This window comes from Pongo abelii, chromosome 8 (genome assembly GCF_028885655.2).
Source record: "Pongo abelii isolate AG06213 chromosome 8, NHGRI_mPonAbe1-v2.0_pri, whole genome shotgun sequence".
NCBI lineage: Eukaryota > Metazoa > Chordata > Mammalia > Primates > Hominidae > Pongo > Pongo abelii.
Window position 1 is genome coordinate 108351698 of NC_071993.2, and position 23509 is coordinate 108375206.

General features: G+C 38.5%; 1 protein-coding gene across 12 annotated transcripts in view; it reads left to right on the top strand.

The window, feature by feature from the left end:
• BTRC (beta-transducin repeat containing E3 ubiquitin protein ligase) overlaps positions 1 to 23509 on the top strand; it is a 204639-nt gene that overhangs the window by 53773 nt on the left and 127357 nt on the right.

Consider the following 23509-nt stretch of genomic DNA (forward strand, 5'->3'; position numbering starts at 1 on the left):
GTTTATACCAAAATTGCTATCGTAGTTCTATGTTTTATTTTTTGAGACACTGCCAAATTGTTTCCCATGGTTACTGAACTATTTTAAATTCCCACCAGCAATATATGAAGGTTCCAGTTTCTCCACATCCTTGTCAGCACTTGTTGTTTTCTTGTTTTAATTGTAACTTCAAAAGCTTTTGAGACTGGACAGGAGTTTACTGATAAAGCTTCTTCTAGTACATCTGGATTTCCTGGTATGCTTCTCTCCTAATATATCTGGATGGCTGCTTTTTAGCTTTCTTTGGTTCTTTTTTTAAAATTACCATACTAGTGGGTGTGAAGGGTACATTATTGTGGTTTTGATTTTCATTTTCCTAATGACCGCTGATGTCAAGGAGAGTACCCTGGCTGCGCAGGGTGGCTCACACCTGTAATTCCAGCACTTTTGGAGGCCAAAGTGGGCGGATCATGAGGTCAGGAGTTGGAGACCAGCCTGGCCAACATGGTGAAACCCCGTCTCTACTAAAAATACAAATATTAGCCGGGCACGATGATGCGTGCCTGTAATCCCAGCTACTTGGAGGCTGAGGCGGGAGAATTGCTTGAATCCGGGAGTCGGAGGTTGCAGTGAGCCGAGATCATGCCACTGCACTCCAACCTGGGTGACAGAGCAAGACTGTATCTTGGAAAAAAAAAAAGAAAGTACCCTTTTAATGTGCTGTTGAGAGCAATATCTTTTCAGTTCATTTGCCCATTTTTTGAGTTGTCTTTTTTTTATTTTTTATTTTTTTGAGTTGTAAAAGTATATTCTGGATAGTCAACTGTTCTTAGAGATATGATTTACAAAACAATATGCATCTTTAACTTAACACAGCCTGGAAATATTTCGCTTCACATATACTGTATTTTCAGTTTTCTACATTCCTATCCTTTGTGTTATTATTGTCATACGTTTTGTTTTCACATATAGTATGAACACTGTAACTTATTATTTTTGCTTAAATTGCTTACTTTTTAAAAAAATTTTAAATGAAATAATTTTTAAAATATTGACATATTTGTATTTCTGGCACTTTTTTTTTTTGAGACCGTCTCACTCTGTCGCCCAGGCTAGAGTGCATTGGCGCAATCTCAGCTCACTGCAACCTCCGCCTCCTGGGTTCAAGCAATTCTCCTGCTTCAGCCCCCTGAGTAGCTGGTATTACAGGTGCAGGCCCCTACACCTGGCTATTTTGTTTTTTCAGTAGAGACGGGGTTTCGCCATGTTGGCCAGGCTGGTCTCGAACTCCTGACCTCAAGAAATCTACCTGCCTCGGCCTCCCCAAGTGCTGGGATTACAGGCATGAGCCACTGCACCTGGCCATTTCTGGCACTTTTTATAGTTTTGTATAGGTTGTGTCTATCATCATTCTTCAGATATATTTGGAAATATGCATTTTCCAAATATATTTTCTGCTTCTGCCCATCCCTTTTCTCTAATTTTCTTTTGAGACACCAGATATACATATGTTAGACCACTTACAATTTCCTATAGGTTACTGAAGCTTTGTTCAGTTTGTTTCCTCAGTCTTTTTTCTCTTAGTGCTTTATTTTTGCTTCCTTGGGTTCACTGATCTTCTACAGAGTTTAAATCTGCTGCTAGTCCTATTTCATGAAATTATCATTTCAAACATTGTATTTTTCATTCTGGAACTTTTTATTTCATTCTTTTTTTATACCCTACATCAGTATGTTCATGTTATTATAGCTGTTTTAATTTTTAGGTCTGCTAATTTCATTGTCTCTGTCAGTTTTTTTTTCTGGGTCTGCTTCCATTGACTGATAGTCCTCCTAGTTATGAATCATATTTTGTGCCTCTTGTCTTGTAAATTTAGATTTAGTTGTAGACATTGTGATATTACGTTATTGAATATTTGTATTTTTAAAATCTTTTTAAAAGGATGTTGAGTTTATTTTGGTGCTCTTAAGTTTTTTGCAGATCAACTTGATGCTCTTGTGGCTGATTTTAAGCTTTATTGTGATAGTTTTAGTGTAGCTTTTATTCTAGTGTAGTTCATCCCAGCAACTGAGATGTGAGCTTTCTAAGGCTCCTAGAGAATGTCATAAGTATTCATTAGGCTTCTGAAATCTGACCAGTCAGAACAGAAATGTGCCCCAGGTCTGTATAGTTTCTAGTTGTTGAGCTTATAGTTCTGTTGTAGTTTTTTGCCTAGTGTTGTGGAATTTCACTGTATGCATACAGGACTTAGTATTCAGGAACTGAATCAGGGGTGTCCTCTTCAGCTATATGGAACCTTTTTCTACATAATTCATTCTTCAGTATTCTGCCTAATTCTTTTTAGCCTTCATATATTTTGTTTCCTCAAGTAAGTGGTCCCATTGTACTCTGTTTGAGTTCCGCTTTCTTGTGCAGCAGCCTGGACAGTACCTTCAGGTAGAAGACTAGGATAATTTTAAGGGTCACCTTATTTGTTTCCTGTCATTCAGGGATTACATTCTGGCATTGTTTGTTGTTCAGTGTCTTGAAATATATGTTTCACATATTTTGTTCAGTTTCTTGATGGTAGGAGGATAAGTTTGATACCAATTATTGCCTTATGGTAGAATCTAAAGTCTAGTGCTTGTTTTTACTTAAGAGTTTAATTTTATTTAAACTTAATGTACTAGAAGTCCTCATGTTACGTATTTCTAATGTGCATAAATTTCAGTTAGTACAGTTTAGTTAAATGACACTAGTCACCCAACACCATGGTTCCAATTTCTGTTACCATAGTATATTAACTATGAGTAACTATGTAAAGTACAAACTTCATTGCTAGTACTCCAGTCCACACATGACTATGTGAAAAACGTACACATTAGTCTGTTTATTTCAAGGTCTGTTGGCGATTAAGTTTATATACAGACAATAAAGTGTCTAGTTGTATTATCTTTCCCAATGTTAAGCCCACATGATATTTTATAGAAATAGATAATCAAAAGTGGAAATTGGCCAACAGATATGAAACAAAGTAGCAAAAAATGATAACACTTTCATTGAAATTTGAGAGAAATGTAAATGAAGTTATAGAAGACATAGTTGACCATAGGAAAATTGACACTGTCACCATTTGATAGACTCTAGATATGCAGCCAGAGGAACTTACTGAAGGTGAACTTATTAACATAAATGAGGGAAGTGGTTTTTTTGTTTGTTTGTTTTTTGTTTGTTTTTGAGATGGAGTCTTGCTCTGTCGCCCAGGCTAGAGTGCAGTGTGCAATCTCGGCTCACTGCAACCTCTGCCTCCTGGGTTCAGGCAATTCTCCTGCCTCAGCCTCCTGAGTAGCTGGGATTATAGGTGCCCGCCACCATGCCTGGCTAATTTTTGTTTTGTTTTGTTTTGTTTTTTTGACAGAGTCTCGCTCTGTTGCCCAGGCTGGAGTGCAGTGGCGCAATCTCAGCTCACTGCAAGCTCCGCCTCCTGGCTTTACGCCATTCTCCTAGCTCAGCCTCTCGAGTAGCTGGGACTACAGGCGCCCGCCACCACGCCTGGCTAATTTTTGTATTTTTAGTAGAGATGGGGTTTCACCATCTTGGCCAGGCTGGTCTCAAACTCCTGGCCTCAGGTGATCCACCCGCCTTGACCTCCCAAAGTACTGGGATTACAGGTGTGAGCCACTGCGCCCAGCCTGAGGGAAGTGGTTTTGATGCAAAAGATGAAGATGTCCCAGAGGAAATCTTTACATTAAAGGAAAAAAAACTTTACATTAAAAGATCTTGAGATATTTCACAAAATTGAAAGTACAAAGGATAAAATGTTAGAATGTGATCTTGCTTTGTTTCTAATCTTCTCTTAAACCAATCTAATGAATTCTTAATTTCAACTTTTGTATTTTTTTATATACAGGATTTTCATGTTATATATTTTAAATTTTAGATTCCAATTTTCTGGTGTAACTTTTAAATCTATTTTGTTGAATATCTTAAATATGGTTATTTTAAAGTCTGTGATTACTTATCACATTGGGGGCTGTTGTTTTTAACTGTGTTAATATGTACATACCATAAAACTGACCATGTTAACCATTTTTAAGTGTACAATTCAGTAGTTTTAGCACATTCACATTATTGTGCAACCAGTCTTCAGAACTTTTTCCTCTTGCAAAACTGAAATTCTATACTCATTAAATAACAACTCCCCGTTACCCATCACCTCTCAGCTCCTGGCAACCACCATCCTACTTTCTGAATTTGACTACTCTAGGTAACTCATATAAGTCGATTTATACAGTACAGGCATGCACTGTATAATGACATTTCAGTCAGTGATGGACTGTGTACACGATGGTGGTCCCTTGAGATTATAATGGAGCTGAAAAATTCCTATCGCCTAGTGACATTGTAGCCAATGTAACGTCATATAATGCAAGGCATTATTCAGGTGTTTGTGGTGATACTGGTGTAAATGAACCTGCTGCACTGCTAGTCATAAAAAAGTGTAGTACGTACTAGTATGTACAGTACATAACACTTGATAATAAACAACTATGTTACTGGTTTATGTACTTACTATACAGTATTTTTTATTGTTATTTTAGAGTGGGCTACTTCTACTTATTAAAAAAAAATTAACCGTAAAACAGCCTTAGGCAGGTCCTTCAGGAGGTATTCCAAAAAAAGGCATTGATGTCATAGGAGATGACAGGTCCGTAGATGTTAATTGCCCCCAAAGACCTTCCAGTGCCATAAGCTGTGAAGGTAGAAGACAGTGATATTTATGATCCTTACCCTGTGTAGGCCTAGGCTAATGTAATGTGTGTGTTCATGTGTTGGTTTTTAACAAAGATGTTTAAATAATATATATAATATGTATTTTTTAAATAGGAAACTTATAAAGATGTAAGGAAAAATATTTTTGTACTGCTGTATAATATGTTTGTGTTTTGAGCTAAATGTTATTACAAAAGAGTCAAAAAGTTTTTAAAAATTAAACAAATTTATAAAGTGAAAAAGTCACAGTAAGCTAAGTTTATTACTAAAGAGACAAAAGTATGTTTTAATAAATTTAGTCTAGCCTAAGTGCACAGAGTTTATTGGCCATCTTAACCGTTATGAAGTCTATAGTAGTGTACAATAATGTCCTAGGCCTTCATGTTTATTGACCACTCATTCAGTGACTCACCCAGAGCAACTTGCAATCCTGCAACCTCCATTCATGGTTAAGTGCCCTATATAGGTGTACCATTTTTTATCTTTTTGCCCTTTTTTTTTTTTTGAGACAAGGTCTTCTGTTGCCTGGGCTGGAGTGCAGTGGTGAGATCTCGGCTTACTTCAGCCTCCACATTCCAGGCTCAAATGATCCTCCTGCTGCAGTCTCCCGAGTAGCTGGGACTACAGGCATGTGCCACCATGCCTGGCTAATTTAAGTATTTTTTGTAGAGATGGGGTTTCACCATGTTGCCCAGGCTGGTCTTGAACTCCTGGACTCAAGGGATCAGCCCACCTTAGCCTCCCAAAGCCACCACACCCAGCCACCATTTTTATTTTATGTTATGTTATGTTATGTTATGTTATGTTATGTTATGTTATGTTATGTTAATTTGAGACAGAGTTTCAGTCTTGTTGCCCAGGCTGGAGTGCAATGGCGTGATCTCGGCTCACTGCAACCTCTGCCTCCTGAGTTCAAGCGATTCTCCTGCCTCAGACTTCCGAGTAGCTGGGATTACAGGCATGCGCCACCATGCCTGGCTAATTTTGTATTTTTAGTAGAGACAGGGTTTCATCATGTTGGCCAGGCTGGTCTAGAACTCCTGACCTCAGGCGATCTGCCTGCCTCAGCCTCCCCAAGTGCTGGGATTACAGGCATGAGCCACTTCTCCTGGTCCTTTTAATCTTTTATACTGTATTTTTACTGTACTTTTTCTGTTTAGATACACAAATCTTTCCACTATATTGCAGTTGCCTGCAGTATTCAGTACAGTAACATGCTGTCCCTGCTTGTAGCGCAGGAGCAATATGCTCTACTTATAGTCTAGGCATGTAGTAGATTATACCTTCTAGATTTGTTTAAGTACACTGTGATCACACAGCTGAGAAATCACCTAGTGATGCATTTGTTAGAATGTATCCCCTTTGTTAAGTGTCACATGACTGTATTTGTCTTTTTGTGACTGGCTTATTTCACTCAGCATAATGTCCTCAAGGTTCATCTATGTTGCAGCATGTGTCAGATTTTCCATCCTTTATTAGGCTGAATAATATTCCATTGTATGCATATACTAGATTTTAGTTATCTACCCATCTGTTGATGGCCATTTGAATCTGTCTACTTTATTGTTTGCCTTTTCCCCTGGTTTTTGTTTGTTTTTTAATTTGGCCATTTGATCCCTTTGCTTTGAATGCTTCATAATTATTCACTGAGAGCTAGATATTTTTTAATGAAAATGTTAGAGACTCTGAAATCATTTTTCACAGGGTGTTGAATATTCTTTTCACAGACATATCCCTTTGGTTCAGTTGAGGCATCTCTGTTTTTGGTGCCCTTAATTGTTCTGGTTCATGTAACTCTTCCATGGTGTCAATTGAAAGCCTGAGTTTTTGTTGTTGTTGTTGTTTTTTACCAGCGTACCTTGTGCTATATGCACCCTATACTCCAATCTTTGGCTCCACAGCATCATGAGACTGCTGAAATACACTTCAGACTTGGTTTTTCAGCATCTTACTCTCTGCGTGTAAAATTTAGGAGTCAGCAAATGCTGTAGGGGAAAAATTATACCCAGAATATCAGGTTAACCATAATGCATTTCCCTTCTGCCTAGGATCTTTGCCCCTAAAGTTTTGGCTGTATTAGTTGTTCTGTCTCTCATGCCTTCCATTTTCTATATTTTATTTAGCTTCTGTAATTTTCTGCATGAAATTTAGTCTGATAATAATTACTACATTATGACCAAAAGCAAAATCCCAGTATGTATTTTTATTAATTAATATTCCATGTTTTATTTTTTTATTTTTATTTCTTTTTATCATTATTATTATTATTATACTTTAGGCTCTATGGTACATGTGCGCAACGTGCAGGTAAGTTACATATGTATACATGTGCCATGCTGGTGCACTGCACCCACCAACTCGTCGTCTAGCATTAGGTATATCTCCCAATGCTATCCCTCCCCCCTCCCCCGACCCCACAACAGTCCCCAGAGTGTGATGTTCCCCTTCCTGTGTCCATGTGTTCTCATTGTTCAATTCCCACCTATGAGTGAGAATATGTGGTGTTTGGTTTTTTGTTCTTGCGATAGTTTACTGAGAATGATGATTTCCAATTTCATCCATGTCCCTACAAAGGACGTGAACTCATCATTTTTTATGGCTGCATAGTATTCCATGGTGTATATGTGCCACATTTTCTTAATCCAGTCTATCATTGTTGGACATTTGGGTTGGTTCCAAGTCTTTGCTATTGTGAATAATGCCGCAATAAACATACGTGTGCATGTATCTTTATAGCAGCATGATTTATAGTCCTTTGGGTATATACCCAGTAATGGGATGGCTGGGTCAAATGGAATTTCTAGTTCTAGATCCCTGAGGAATCGCCACACTGACTTCCACAAGGGTTAAACTAGTTTACAGTCCCACCAACAGTGTAAAAGTGTTCCTATTTCTCCACATCCTCTCCAGCACCTGTTGTTTCCTGACTTTTTAATGATTGCCATTCTAACTGGTGTGAGATGGTATCTCATTGTGGTTTTGATTTGCATTTCTCTGATGGCCAGTGATGGTGAGCATTTTTTCATGTGTTTTTTGGCTGCATAAATGTCTTCTTTTGAGAAGTGTCTGTTCATGTCCTTTGCCCACTTTTTGATGGGGTTGTTTGTTTTTTTCTTGTAAATTTGTTTGAGTTCATTGTAGATTCTGGATATTAGCCCTTTGTCAGATGAGTAGGTTGCGAAAATTTTCTCCCATTTTGTAGGTTGCCTGTTCACTCTGATGATAGTTTCGTTTGCTGTGCAGAAGCTCTTTAGTTTAATTAGATCCCATTTGTCAATTTTGGCTTTTGTTGCCATTGCTTTTGGTGTTTTAGACATGAAGTCCTTGCCCATGCCTATGTCCTGAATGGTGTTGCCTAGGTTTTCTTCTAGGGTTTTTATGGTTTTAGGTCTAACATTTAAGTCTTTAATCCATCTTGAATTGATTTTTGTATAAGGTGTAAGGAAGGGAACCAGTTTCAGCTTTCTCCATATGGCTAGCCAGTTTTCCCAGCACCATTTATTAAATAGGGAATCCTTTCCCCATTTCTTGTTTTTGTCAGGTTTGTCAAAGATCAGATAGTTGTAGATATGTGGCATTATTTCTGAGGTCTCTGTTCTGTTTCCATTGGTCTATATCTCTGTTTTGGTACCAGTACCATGCTGTTTTGGTTACTGTAGCCTTGTATAGTTTGAAGTCAGGTAGCGTGATGCCTCCAGCTTTGTTCTTTTGGCTTAGGATTGACTTGGCGATGCGGGCTCTTTTTTGGTTCCATATGAACTTTAAAGTAGTTTTTTCCAATTCTGTGAAGAAAGTCATTGGTAACTTGATGGGGATGGCATTGAATCTGTAAATTACCTTGGGAAGGATGGCCATTTTCATGATATTGATTCTTCCTACCCATGAGCATGGAATGTTCTTCCATTTGTTTGTATCCTCTTTTATTTCCTTGAGCAGTGGTTTGTAGTTCTCCTTGAAGAGGTCCTTCACATCCCTTGTAAGTTGGATTCCTAGGTATTTTTTTCTCTTTGAAGCAATTGTGAATGGGAGTTCACTCATGTTTTGGCTCTCTGTTTGTCTGTTATTGATGTATAAGAATGCTTGTGATTTTTGTACATTGATTTTGTATCCTAAGACTTTGCTGAAGTTGCTTATCAGCTTAAGGAGATTTTGGGCTGAGACAATGGGGTTTTCTAGATGTACTATCATGTCATCTGCAAACAGGGACAATTTGACTTCCTCTTTTCCTAATTGAATACCCTTGATTTCCTTCTCTTGCCTAATTGCCCTGGCCAGAACTTCCAACACTATGTTGAATAGAAGTGGTGAGAGAGGGCATCCCTGTCTTGTGCCAGTTTTCAAAGAGAATGCTTCCAGTTTTTGCCCATTCAGTATGATATTGGCTGTGGGTTTGTCATAAATAGCTCTTATTATTTTGAGATACGTCCCATCAATACCTAATTTATTGAGAGTTTTTAGCATGAAGGGTTGTTGAATTTTGTCAAAGGCCTTTTCTGCGTCTATTGAGATAATCATGTGGTTTTTGACTTTGGTTCTGTTTATATGCTGGATTACATTTATTGATTTGCGTATATTGAACCAGCCTTGCATCCCAGGGATGAAGCCCACTTGATCATGGTGGATAAGCTTTTTGATGTGCTGTTGGATTCTGTTTGCCAGTATTTTATTGAGGATTTTTGCATCAATGTTCATCAAGGATATTGGTCTAAAATTCTCTTTTTTTGTTGTGTCTCTGCTAGGCTTTGGTATCAGGATGATGCTGGCCTCATAAAATGAGTTAGGGAGGATTCCCTCTTTTTCTGTTGATTGGAATAGTTTCAGAAGGAATGGTACCAGCTCCTCCTTGTACCTCTGGTAGAATTCGGCTGTGAACCCATCTGGTCCTGGACTTTTTTTGGTTGGTAAGCTATTGATTATTGCCACAATTTCAGCTCCTGTTATTGGTCTATTCAGAGATTCAACTTCTTCCTGGTTTAGTCTTGGGAGGGTGTATGTGTTGAGGAATTTATCCATTTCTTCTAGATTTTCTAGTTTATTTGTGTAGAGGTGTTTGTAATATTCTCTGATGGTAGTTTGTATTTCTGTGGGATTGGTGGTGATATCCCCTTTATCATTTTTTATTGCATCTATTTGATTCTTCTCTCTTTTTTTCTTTATTAATCTTGCTAGCGGTCTATCAGTTTTGTTGATCCTTTCAAAAAACCAGCTCCTGGATTCATTTATTTTTTGAAGGGTTTTTTGTGTCTCTATTTCCTTCAGTTCTGCTCTGATTTTAGTTATTTCTTGCCTTCTGCTAGCTTTTGAATGTGTTTGCTCTTGCTTTTCTAGTTCTTTTAATTGTGATGTTAGGGTGTCAATTTTGGATCTTTCCTGCTTTCTCTTGTGGGCATTTAGTGCTATAAATTTCCCTCTACACACTGCTTTGAATGCATCCCATAGATTCTGGTATGTTGTGTCTTGGTTCTCGTTGGTTTCAAAGAACATCTTTATTTCTGCCTTCATTTGGTTATGTACCCAGTAGTCATTCAGGAGCAGGTTGTTCAGTTTCCACGTAGTTGAGCGGTTTTGAGTGAGATTCTTAATCCTGAGTTCTAGCTTGATTGCACTGTGATCTGAGAGATAGTTTGTTATAATTTCTGTTCTTTTACATTTATTGAGGAGAGCTTTACTTCCAAGTATATGGTCAATTTTGGAATAGGTGTGGTGTGGTGCTGAAAAAAATGTATATTCTGTTGATTTGGGGTGGAGAGTTCTGTAGATGTCTATTAGGTCTGCTTGGTGCAGAGCTGAGTTCAATTCCTGGGTATCCTTGTTGATTTTCTGTTTCATTGATCTGCCTAATGTTGACAGTGGGGTGTTAAAGTCTCCCATTATTAATGTGTGGGAGTCTAAGTCTCTTTGTAGGTCACTCAGGACTTGCTTTATGAATCTGGGTGCTCCTGTATTGGGTGCATATATATTTAGGATAGTTAGCTCTTCTTGTTGAATTAATCCCTTTACCATTATGTAATGGCCTTCTTTGTCTCTTTTGATCTTTGTTGGTTTAAAGTCTGTTTTATCAGAGACTAGGCTTGCAACCCCTGCCTTTTTTTGTTTTCCATTTGCTTGGAATGTTAATTTTTAAACATTCTCAAAGTACAGAAGAGTTGCAAGTAAAATGCAAATTATGTTTTTTTTCCATAAACCACTTGAGAATAAGATTCTGACATGATGTCCCATCAGCTCTGAATTCTCTGTGTATTTCCTGCAAACCAGAACATTCTCCCATATGACCCAATAACAACCATCAGTATTAAGGAAATTATTATTGGCATATTATTTTGTCATCTAATCCACAGACCCCATTCAAGTTTCTCTAGTAATCTCAATCAATGTCCTTTATATAATAGCATAAACATCTAGTTCAGGATCACATGGTACATTTAGTAGTCATACCTCTTTAGTCTCGTTTACTCTGGGACAGTTCTTCAGTCTTTCCTTGGCTTTCATAACATTGACATTTTCGAGGATTACACGCCAGTATTTTGCAGAACATTTTTCAAATTGGGGTTTTCTGATGTATTCTCATGATAAGATCCAGATTAGGTATCTTCGACAGGAATATCACAGAGGTCATGTTGTGTTTTTATTGAATAGTATCAGGTGACACATAATGTGAATTTCTTCCAATATTGGTGATATTAATGTTGATTACTTGATTAAGATACCAGGGTTTTTTTTCCCACTATAGAATTAACTTTATATTTTTCCAATTAAAATGAAGTAGTATTTTGTGGGGAGGTATTTTAAGACTATTTAAGTATCCTCCTCCTTATCAAACTTACAATTTATTTTGTTTCGTTTTATTTCATTTTAGAGATAGAGTCTTGTTCTTTCACTCAGGGTGGAGTGCAGTGGCGTGATCCTCATTGTAGCACCTGGGCTCAAGTGATCTTCCTGCCTCAGTCTCCCAAGTAGCTGGAACTACAGATGCATGTCACCATGCCTTCTTTTTTTCCCCTTAATTCTTTTTGTAGAGGCAGGATCTCAAAATGTTGCTCTGACTGGTCTCTAATTCCTGGCCTCAAGCAATCTGCTGGGTTACAGGTGTGACCTACCATGCTTGTCCCCAGTTTATTTTTTATATCATTAATGGAGTCATAGATTTCAACTTTATTCAGTGGCTTATTTTATTAGTTATCTATTATTACATAACAAATTACCTCAAATTGAGTGGCTTATAATAACACACACATTTAGGCTGGGCGCAGTGGCTCACACCAGTAATCCCAGCACTTTGAGAGGCCGAGGCAGGTGGGTCATTTGAGGCCAGGAATTCAAGACCAGACTGGCCAATATGGTGAAACCCCATCTCTACTAAAAATACAAAAAATTAGCTGGGTGTGGTGGCGGGTGCCTGTAGTCCCAGCTACTCAGGAGGCTGAGGCAGGAGAATCGCTTGAACCTGAGAGGCGGAGGTTGCAGTGAGCCAATATTGTGCCACTGCACTCCAGCCTGGGTGACAGAGCAAGACTCTGTCTCAAAAAAAAAAAAAAAACAAGTATACAGACATTTATATTTTGGGGGGGGGGGCGATTTACAAGTGAGTTGTATTTAAACTTTAAATGGCGAATAGTTATTACAGTATTAAATTTTTCAAAAATATATAGAAAAATGAAAACTTAATACTTATTTTCAATAAATTTTTATGAGCTCCAATATTTCAGAGTGCCACCTCCCAAATTGACAGCATGATATACCTTGGCAATAGTTTAGACCTCTTCTAGAATTTTCTCACATCTGCTTTTTTTTGCCAAACATATATATGTTCATATTTTTTCTCCCTGGCTGTATTGCTGTATAATTGGCAAACAAAAATTATTTTTTATTTTATTTTTTTTTTATGTTCTCAGTACATGTGCAGGATGTGCAGGTTTGTTACGTAGGTAAACATATGCCACGGTGGTTTGCTGCACCTATTAACCCATCACCTAGGTATCAAGCCCAGCATGCATCAGCTCTTTCCCCTAATGCTCTCCCCTGACCCGCCCTCCTGGCAAACAAAAATTATATTTAAGGTGTACAACATGATGTTTTCATATACATATTCATTGTAAAATGCTTGTCTCAGTCAAGCTAATTAACGTATCTGTAACCTAGCATACATGTAATACCTCACAGTTTCTTTCTTTCTTTCTTTCTTTCTTTTTTTTTTTTTATACGGAGTGTTGCTCTGTCGCCCAGGCTGGAGTGCAGTGATGCAATCTTGGCTCACTGCAACCTCTGCCTCCCAGGTTCTGGCAATTCTCCTGCCTCAGCCTCTGGAGTAGCTGGGATTACAGGCACACACCACCATGCCTGGCTAATTTTTTTTTTTAGTGGAGACAGGGTTTCACCATGTTGACCAGGCTGGTCTCGAACTCCTGACCTCAGGTGATCCATGCGTGTCGGCCTCCCAAAGTGCTGGGATTACAGGTGTGAACCACTGCATCTGGCCAATACCTCACAGTTTCTTTCAATCAGGAGTCTGGGCACAGCTGACCTGGGCCTTCTGCTTTAGAATCTCTCTCACAAGGCCATAATCAAGGTGGTGTGCAGGGCTCAGGTCTCATTTGAAGGTTTTATTTCGAGAAAAAGCCACTTCCAAGCTTACTGTTGTTGGTGGTGGTGGAATTCTTTTCTTCAAGGGCTGTTGGACTGAGCCTCAATTCTTAGTTGTTTGTTGACTGGGTCACCGCCAGGTCTGTGCCATGGGGACATCTACAGTATGACTGCTTGTTTCATCAAAGCATGCAAGCCAAGAAGGCAATAGAGTCTGTTAGCAAGATGGAAGTTGCAGTCTTAACCTAATTAGGAAAATGGCATCCCATCACCTTTACCAAGGGCATGCATACCAAGCGGTGGGAAATATAGGGGGGCATGTTAGAGTTTGCCTGCCACCATTATCCATTATTATCATTATTTAGTTTGATATTCCAATTTTCTCAGATGTAGCCTGCCTTAGCCTTTCACTCTGGCCCCTGTATTATTTTGACATCTCTGTCATTCATTGAGCACCTCAAGAAGATATTCCAAGCTCCTCTTAAACTTTCCTGTCCAAGCCCTCGCATTGCTCTAAGGAGCTCTGGTTCCTTTTAGTGGAGAGTGATATTTTGAATCATTAAATGTGTTTGTTGCTATTAGGTTGCTCCTAGACCCTCTCAGTTGGTAGTCAGTCTGTGTGTGTCTGTGGGTATATGTGTACATATATATATCATAAATATATTATTTACCTAGGAATTTCTTGGTGTAATACATTGTAAGCTTTCAGCTTACAACAACATCCTCAATTCTAGTTCAGCAATGTAATATTCATTCTAGTTTTCTTCCTTTCTGTACTTGTAACTTGTTTTTCTGATTATGAGAAACTAGCTCTTATTAATTATCCTTTGTATTTGATCTGCCACCTTTATTTGATCAGTCTTCCTGTATAATCCATCTCCTGTTGCTGACATATCTCTGGCTCCATTTCTCACCGCATACTTCATATGCACGCCTTCCTCACCCTTTTGGGATCCGACAGCTTGCACTTACTTGGCTGCCCCTTCCACCCTCCTCACTCCACTGGGTCTGAAACTCACTGCTGGACCACTGCCTCTCCCTCTGTTAATGCATGCCTTCCTCTGCCGACATGGGGAACCCTCACTGCCATCCCCCTACCCTCCACTGCCCTGTGTGGATGTGGACATCCTCATCATTCTGCTCACTGCTGTTACAGTTCCTACATGGTAGCCTTCCTTGTTCCATTAGGGCTCTATCACCTCATGCTGGGTCCCCCTCCCAGCAGATTTTTTCCTATCACTCTGCTTAGGCCCTGAAACTCTGTGCCCCGTCCTTTTCCCTCTCAGGAATACCCTTCTCTTACCACTTGGACTCCAAAAGCCTGTTTTGGGCCACTGTAGTCAACTCTCTGCCACTTAGCTTGATGCCTCCTTTGCCTGTACTCACCTAATGGCTATTGAACTGTTCAGGTAGGAAAGGAGAAGAGGGAGAGGTATCAGTTAAATTTTATTTTTGAAAAACTCATTGGTATTTTTACCACAAGTGCTTTTAACTTTGTTTGTTATTACTTACATAGAATTCAGTTACTCCCATATCTCTGTAATCGCTACAGGTTTATACTCATATTTTCATGCCATATTTTTCTTACATACTAGATAGAGGTTTACTATCACATCAGATTCATGATTTCTGAACTTGGTTACTCCCTGCACTCTCCAAACGAGTTTCAGTTTACCAATGTCTGTCACTACCACTACTATTCTTCTAGTCATTCAAGTTAGAAATGTTGAGGTTAATTCATTTTTCCTTATAATCAGTTATCCAGTCCTGTTGATCCTTCTTTTGATGTACATTATCTTCTCCATGGCCATTACTTTAATGAATATAATAACCTCTTGGGTGCGATTTCTTTCTTTAGTTTGTGTAGTCATTCCTGTGCCCCTAAACCATCTTGGCTTCCCATTTCTTAATGAGTGAGGTAACTCCATGTTTAACTTTTAAAGTGCCGTTTTAATGTAACACTATTCTAGATAGTCAGAATATCTAGTTTTGACTCCCATGTTTGCTACTTACTAACTACTCATCAACGTGTAATTTATTTAACCTCCCTGGGTCTGTTTATTTTTATTTTTATTTTATTATACTTTAAGTTCTAGGGTACATGTGCACAACGTGCAGGTTTGTTACATATGTATACATGTGCCATATTGGGGTCCTGCACCCACTAACTCGTCATTTACATTAGGTATATCTCCTAATGCTATCCCTCCCCCGTCCCCCCACCCCACAACAGGCTGCAGTGTGTGATGTCCCCTTCCTGTGTCCGAGTGTTCTCATTGTTCAATTCCCACCAAGAGTGAGAACATGCAGTGTTTGGTTTTTTGTCCTTGCAATAGTTTGCTGAGAATGCAAACTATCCCTACAAAGTTCATGTCCCTACAAAGGACATGAACTCATCCTTTTTTATGGCTGCATAGTATTCCATGGTGTATATATGCCACATTTTCTTAATCCAGTCTATCATTGTTGGACATTTGGGTTGGTTCCAAGTCTTTGCTATTGTGAATAGTGCCACAATAAACATACGTGTGCATGTGTCTTTAGAGCAGCATGATTTATAATCCTTTGGGTATATACCCAGTGGGAGGGCTGGGTCAAATGGTATTTCTAGTTCTAGATCCCTGAGGAATCGCCACACTGTCTTCCACAATGGTTGAACTAGTTTACAGCCCCACCAACAGTGTAAAAGTTCCTATTCTCCACATCCTCTGCAGCACCTGTTGTTTCCTGACTTTTTAATGTTCACCATTCTAACTGGCGTGAGATGGTATCTCATTGTGGTTTTGATTTGCATTTCTCTGATGGCCAGTGATGATGAGCATTTTTTCATGTGTCTTTTGGCTGCATAAATGTCTTCTTTTGAGAAGTGTCTGTTCATATCCTTTGCCTGCTTGTTGATGGGGTTGTTTGTTTTTTTCTTGTAAATTTGTTTGAGTTCATTGTAGATTCTGGATATTAACCCTTTGTCAGAGGAGTAGATTGCAAAAATTTTCTTCCATTCTGTAGGTTGCCTGTTCACTGTGATGGTGGTTTCTTTTGCTGTGCAGAAGCTCTTTAGTTTAATTAGATCCCATTTGTCAATTTTGGCTTTTGTTGCCATTGCTTTTGGTGTTTCAGACATGAAGTCCTTGCCCATGCCTATGTCCTGAATGGTGTTGCCTAGGTTTTCTTCTAGGGTTTTTATGGTTTTAGGTCTAACATTTAAGTCTTTAATCCACCTTGAATTAATTTTTGTGCAAGGTGTAAGGAAGAGATCCAGTTTCAGCTTTCTACATATGGCTAGCCAGTTTTCCCAGCACCATTTATTAAATAGGGAATCCTTTCCCCATTTCTTGTTTTTGTCAGGTTTGTCAAAGATCAGATAGTTGTAGATGTGTGGTATTATTTCTGAGGGCTCTGTTCTGTTCCATTGGTCTATATCTCTGTTTTGGTACCAGTACCATGCTGTTTTGGTTACTGTTGCCTTGTAGTATAGTTTGAAGTCAGGTAGCATGATGCCTCCAGCTTTGTTCTTTTGGCTTAGGATTGACTTGGCAATGCAGGCTCTTTTTTGGTTCCATATGAACTTTAAAGTAGTTTTTTCCAATTCTGTGAAGAAAGTCATTGGTATTGATATTGATTCTTCCTATCCATGAGTTTTTTTTAATTAAGTTAAATTTTTTTATTTTACAATTTTTAATAAAAATAGAGGTGGGGTCTAGTTATGTTGACCAGGCTGGTCTTGAACTCCTGGTCTCAAGCAGTCCTCCCACCTTGGCCTCTCAAAGTGGTGGGATTATACACATGAGCCACCTTGCCTGACCCTCTCTGGGTCTTATTTACCTTACTAGTTTGTTATGCAGGTGAATGAATTGCGGAAGAGCTTGTTCCACAATCATTGCCAAACAATGAATTGTTAGACTGACAAAGCTAACTAACAAAGCTTGTTAGTTTGTTATACAGAGAATGTTATACAGATGCAGCTTGTTAGTTTGTTATACATATAGTAACAAGTGCTACAATAAAATTAAAGTCTGTGACTGAGCTTTTCTAAATATTTGAAAATTTACCTAAACTTATAGTAGCTGTTGTTTAATGCAATTTAGTACATTGTTAAATTTTTCCTTGTAGTTACTATTTGTTAGTAATTTATCTCCTTGAAATAGAGTGTAAACTACTTGAGTCTGTGGATTTGTGGAGACAAACACATTTGAGTATTATTTCTGCCATTGTCATTTAGGCACTATAACTTCGCTGAACTTGAGTGTACTCTCTTGTTAAGGCGAAAGTACTCATAATTCTTTGACAAGAAGGTAATGCTTAAATGAAATAATGTACTTAAGGGATCTAGTACAATGCCTGGCGGACAGTTTATTCCCAGTAAACTTTACTTATCCTCTTTTTGTACTCTACCTGTGCCCACTTTGGTAATGAAAAAATAAATGGCTTCCCAGAACACTTTGAAATGCAAGTGGCATTCACAGAAGCCTATTCCTGGTGATGATGCCATTTATATTTTTTCCTTTTGCACTTTGCAGCTTTTAGAATCCTTATTTTAGCCGGGTGAGGTGGCTCATGCCTGTAATCCCAGCACTTTGGGAGGCCAAGGCAGGTGGATCATCTGAGTTCAGGGGTTCGAGACCAGCCTGGCTAACATGGAGAAACCCCGCCTGTCTCTACTAAAAATACAAAAATTAGCCAGGCGTGGTGGTGCATGCCGGTAGTTCCAGCTATTCGGGAGGCTTAGTCAGGAAAATCACTTGAACCTGGGAGGCGGAGGTTGCAGTGAGCCGAGATCATGCCATTGCACTCCAACCTGGGCAACAAAAGTAAAACTCCGTCTCAAAGAAAAAAAAAGAATCCTTGTTTTAGTTTTACCACAGCCTTGTGCAATAAGGCTGGGCAGATATGATTATCCTATCTGACAGGTGGGAGTTTTGTTTTTGGAGTGAACTAAATTGGGATTCTTAAGAGGCAATCATTGGATTTGTAGGTAAAGTCTGAATGTATTACATGATTATGGAATACTGCATTTCTCTGAATTTCTTAGTTGTTATAGTAGTGAAAAGGGAATTCTTCTATTCCATGGCTTAAGGATACGTAAACTCTCAGTACAGCAATCTTTTTATTGTTGATTATTATAGCTTCTGTTACTCCTAGAAGTTGACCAACAGGGACCTTAATTTAGGAGATTTTGTCATTCGGCTTTCATATAGTAAATGCTGAGGCTAGCCCTTTGCCTGCAGGGCTATCAGTGAAGAGGATCTGTGACATTACTCCAGACAGCCAAGTGTAGGGGGAAGAGTTGAGATTTTCAGTGTTCTCTGTGTAAATTAATTGTGCCATTAAACCTGATGGGCACTAGATACTATATTCTTCTTGAAGCACCGGAGGCCCTTCATTGCAATCTTGTTTTTTCAACTTTTATTTTAAAATTGGGGTATATGTGCAGGTTTGTTACAGAAGTATACTGCACGATGCTGAGGTTTGGAGTCTGAGTGAATCTCACCCAGGTAGAGAGCGCAAAGTACCCATAGGTAGTTTTTTCAAGCTTTACCCCCTTTGTCCTCCCACCTTTTGTATTCCTCAGTGTCTGTTCCCTTCTTTATGTCCATGTGTACTCAAGGTTTTGTTCCTATGTATAAGTGAGAATATGTGGCATTTGGTTTTCTGTTTCTGCATTAGTTCGCTTAGGATAATGGCTTCCAGCTGCATCCATGTTCTGCAGAGGACATGTTTTCATTATTTTTTATGGCTACTTAGTATTCCATGGTATATGTGTACTGCATTTTCTTTATCCAGTCTTCCATTGATGGGTACCTGGGTTGATTCTATGTCTTTACTATCGCTTTGCGACATTTTGATTTTTTTTCTGATTCAGGTAGTAGAAAACATGTTCAGTCTTATTTTTTTCTGTGCTGTGTATGCTTTTTAAAGGCTAGTGAAGTCATTCAGTTGGATAACAACAATTGTAATACATTGTATGCTCTTCAACTTTCTTTGATTTTGCAAAGGAGAGTCAATTGGGGTGAGGTTAGGTGGGAACTGAGCTGAAGAAACTAATATGTGCTGTGCAGGGCTGGATTTGTGTAGGATGCAGTCATTATCTGTTAACTTTGTCATAGCTTTTGAGACTGCATGTAAGGAGTAGGTGATTTGCAAGTTATTTAACAGTTAACAAAAGTTAAATATTTAAACAGGAGAATGCATAGTTGCTGCTTAGTTTAGAACCTGCTTTTTTTTTTTTTTTTTTAATTAAAAAAAATGTTTTTTAGCCAGGCGTGGTGGTGCATGCCTGTAGTCCCAGCTACTGGGCAGGCTGAGGCAGAAGGATTGCTTAAGCCCAGGAGTTCAAGGGTGCAGTGAGCTGTGATCGTGCCACTGCACTCCAGCCTGGGCAAGAGAGTGAGACTCTGTCTCAATAAAAGGAAAGAAAGGAAAAAAAAATATTAAGTATAGAAAGAAAATTTTAGGAATTTAAATATAATTTGCGAGGAAAAATAACAAAAACAGTCCAAACTTTCAGTAGAAAACTATGTGCTTTTCAGGTATTTTAAAGGTAAATTTTAAAGGGCATTATTTATTAAATGTTGAAGGACAGAAAACGTCTTACATATCTGTCAGAAACTGACCAATCAGAATGGCCCTGAAATGTATAGAATTAATAAGATTAGTAACCAAAATAGCAGTCCTTTCCACTCTGTTCCTCATTGCCCAAATTTCCTATTTTCTCCTTCTTTTACAAAATGCTTCTAAATGTGAAGATAGAAGGGAAAGAGGTAGAGTAAAAGTTATAGCCCACTCCATTTATTTTGTAATAATATTTTTTTCTCAGTGTTAAGTGGCATTTACCAGTATGGATAAGATTAATTGTTACAATACAAACCAATTTGAAGATTAGTTTTTAAATTGAGCCATAATATATAAAAATCTTATGGTAATGTGCAGATCTGACTATATTCAAGTGCAGTTTTCATACCCATACCAATTGTCTTGTAATAATCGGGAATGCATCCTCTGTGTGGTGTTTGCAAGTTAATGCTATTTTGGAAATCACACCGGTATATCTAGTGGCTTTCCTGGGTGTATGTGGCTCATTATTGATTATAATTTTCTTTGGGAATTTTAGTTTAAGGGAATGGGGTAAGCACTTTCAAATTCTTCGTTGTTAGTAGTTTTGATGGAGGGTAGGGATAAATGAATGAGGAAGAGTGTTAGAAAAAGTAAGTAAACTCAGATAATTTATCAAGTACATACTACAAAAATAACACAGATTTTTATGTAAAATGGAGGAGACAAATCATTCACAAGAGGAAAGCCTTAAAAACTTACCAAGGAACATTCACAAAAATAAATATGTATATTTTAATTTAAAAAAGAGCCCCAAGTCTGTGAATGAAAGGGTTCTGGTTGGTTTCTAGACCCAGTTGGGTTTGCTGTATGTCATGCAGGTGGCTTTAGTATGGTTAAAAGTGTCGCCTGCCCTCTTGTGAAGGGAAGCAGGAGAAGTGACAAGCTATCTTCCAGTGCCTCCTCGATTTTCTTCCACTATTTCCTTTGTCCTTTTCCTGTGTTTTCATGCTCTTTTTATTTACACCCACTTCTGACTTCTTTTTTCTCAGATTCAATCTTTCCTTCTGAATGACTGTGAGATTTTTTTCTACCCAGCATACACAGAAACTTAACCAATTGCATATTTACAGCATTTCCATTTCTTTTTTCTTTCTTTCTTTTTTTTTTTTTTTTTTTGAGACAGAGTCTTGTTCTGTCGCCAGGCTGGAGTGCAGTGGCACAATCTCAGCTCACTGTAACCTCCGCCTTCCAGATTCAAGTGATTCTCCTGCCTCAGCCTCCTGAGTAGCTGGGACTACAGGCCTGCACCACCATGCCCAACTAATTTTTGTATTTTTAGTAGAGACGGGGTTTCACCATGTTGGCCAGGATGGTCTTGATCTCTTGACCTTGTGTTCCACCCACCTCGGCCTCCCAAAGTGCTGGGATTACAGGCGTGAGCCACCGTGCCCAACCTGTGTACAGCATTTCTTGTAACAATGAGTTACTTTTATGTTAAGGTTTTTTTTTTTTTGAGATGAGTCGCTTCCTTCCTTCCTTCTTCTCTTTCTTCTCTTACTTTCTTCTCTTTCTTCTTTCTTTCGACAGGGTCTTGCTTTGTTGCCCAGGCTGGTGTGCAGTGGCATGATCACCACTCATTGCTGCCCTGATATCCCTGGCTCAAGTAGTCCTCCCATCTCAGCCTCCCCAAGTAGCTGGGACCACAGGCATGTGCCACCATGCCTAGCTATTTTTTAAATTTTTTCTAGAGATGGGGTCTCTCACATTGCTGAGGCCTCTCACATTGCTGAGGCTGGTCTTGAACTTCTAGGCTCAAGGGATCCACCTGCCTCGCCCTCCCAAAGTGCTGGGATTATAGGATTGAGCCACCAACCACATTTGGCCCCAGGACAGTGTCTACTACCAGAAAAGCATTTAATAAGTATTTATTGAATAAATGATTAAAATATTAGCCTTAAGAAAATTTTAATATCATTTACTTACAAAAATTAGCAAAGTATTCTTAATACTTATAGGGAAGTAATATGAGTAGAATGTGATTCTCAGCAGCAAGGAAGCTTTTTTTACACTATTTTCTCCATTCTCTTTCTGTTGTCTTCTCCTTCCAATATGAGAATCTCTGCTATTAAGAACCACTGGCAGAGACTGAAATTAGTATACATATAATTCTAAGGAGATATTGATGTAAATGGTCGATATGGATTGGCAGGATGACAGGGAGAAGGAAATTATAAGTTTAAAGACGTAGGGGTGAGATGAGTATTTGAACAAAATATCAAGGTAGGTAGTTAGCTAGAGTGCCAGGGCCAATTAGAAGATTAGAGAAGGTGAGTTGATGTTGGCAGTGGGGGAAACGCCAGATTGATAGAGTGCTTGGATTTCATACAGTAGATATAGGGAGCCCTTATGAATTATTGATGAGAGTGACATGACAACAAAGTGAAGACAATTATTTTTCTATTTAGCTGCTGTTTATAAAATGGATCATAGCTTGAGGTGAGGAAACATTGGAAACAGTGAACAAAGTTCGGAGATTGTTGGAGTAATTCAAAGCAGTTTAGCTGTTATGCTTGGTATGTTATCTAGTGATGCCTTTAGCAGATACCCTTCTTTTGAAGCCCAGTGTCCACTTTAAGACCGAGGGATGGATGGAGGCAGGAGGAAGAGTTCTGCACTAGAAAGCAACAGGCCAAGATTCTAGTCTCTACTTCCCTACTTTGTAAATTCATAATCATGGATAAATACTTAATTTTTCCTGGGCATCAGTCACCTTACCTATAAAATGAGGATAATGTATTAAGCGTAGTCCTATGGGTGGTAAATAAAATGAGGATAATGATCTAAAAGCAGGGGATCTATATAGATGTCCTTTGGATTTATTTGCAGCCCATTATCTATCTATCTTTATTTAGATAAGAGACAGGATCTTGCTGTGCTGCCCAGGCTGGATTTGAACTCCTGGGCTCAAGCGATCCACCCATCTCAGTCTTCTGAGTAGCTTGGACCACAGGCACAAACCCCTTGCATGGCTCTCATTGTCCTTTTATCAATTTTAGATGGTGTAAACAGTGAATACCATATTTTGCTTCCCAATATTACTTTCTACAACTATATTGTTTTAAGGAGAAAAAAGTCTATGACAATATAAAATATTTCAAAGTCTGTAATTTTAAGGTTTAATGTTACCTGTATCGACTACTATATTTTAAAATATGTATCCCTGTTTTTATATGTGCCATGATTATGTATTTAGTTTTTTAATTATTATTAGACTGTAATAGCACTCAACTTGATGGATAAAACTTCATCCTGGGATACTTTTAGAGAAACATGAAGAATATAAAAATAGTTTTGAAAAGTATGGTTTCTTACAAAGCTATAGGTGCAATAATACTAATGTCAGTTACTTAGAGCTACTAGAAATGTGTAATTTCTACCTTTGACTACTGTATACACCATATATATTATATATATGTACATTCTTAGGTATTTTGTTTGTTTGTTTAGAAGGTTTTAATACCAACAGCTTTCTAGATGTCTCTTCTTCCTCTTCCTCTTCCTTTCCCCTCCGCCCTCCCCTCCCTCCCCTCCTCCTCCTCCTCCTTTTTCTTCTTCTTCTTCTCTCTCTCTCTCCTTTCTCTCTCTT